Consider the following 753-nt stretch of genomic DNA (forward strand, 5'->3'; position numbering starts at 1 on the left):
AGGAGATTGATGTTTCAATTTCTATGGGGTGGGAAGCAGGAAAGACTCAGAAGGGAAATAATGTACAGGCCGCTACCCTCAGGGGGGAAGTCTGTCCCAGATATTGCTACGAAGCTACGAAGCAGAAAATCTGTGGGAAATAGAGAGCATAGGTCAATATCTCAAGAAACTGTGAAAAACATTATCATGTTTAAGTAAAGAATGTGATTTGAACCAGAAAAAAAGAAATTGTTGCTATTTAACTGGTACCGTGTCAAAATGTAATGAGATGTGATCATATATACTGTTTTAAGTATGTATATTAATGTAAAGCTTTCTAATTTGTGATGTCCTGTATTTTTTTGTGAAAAGAAAATAAAGTTCTTAAAAAATCGATTCACCCAGGGCGAGGCTCGGCCATTGCACTCCGGCTGTGCTGACCCCTGCGAATTCCCCAAATGTGGGAATCTCGACTGCATTATTTCTGGTAGTGGGGGACTGCGTTCGCGCTCTCCCCTGATGTGCTTGGTCCAATATCGGATACGGAAGAGTTACGACACCACGTGCTGCGATAGGATCCCAGTTCGAAAGGAGTCGATGCCACTGCTGGTTCCCGGTTTCTTTTAGTTAGAGGTCCGGAGAAACATTTCAAGCTGGTTACACTACTCCTTCCGGACATTCATTCCCTTTTCAAAGTCAGTCGTTTTGCTGTAGTCTGCATTATTTAGGCTGATTATCGAGGTTAGCCTTTATTTGGTCATGGGGGCCTCGGTA

At 42.9% G+C, this 753-nt stretch overlaps 1 non-coding gene across 1 annotated transcript; it reads left to right on the top strand.

Annotated features, from left to right (window-relative positions):
• The first annotated feature begins 333 nt into the window (after window positions 1-333).
• LOC138243576 (U1 spliceosomal RNA) lies at window positions 334-498 on the top strand. The gene has a single exon (XR_011192231.1). It is a non-coding gene; the product is annotated as a U1 spliceosomal RNA (small nuclear RNA).
• Window positions 499-753: the final 255 nt, after the last annotated feature.

This window comes from Lepisosteus oculatus, chromosome 14 (assembly GCF_040954835.1).
Source record: "Lepisosteus oculatus isolate fLepOcu1 chromosome 14, fLepOcu1.hap2, whole genome shotgun sequence".
NCBI classification, from domain to species: Eukaryota; Metazoa; Chordata; class Actinopteri; order Semionotiformes; family Lepisosteidae; genus Lepisosteus; species Lepisosteus oculatus.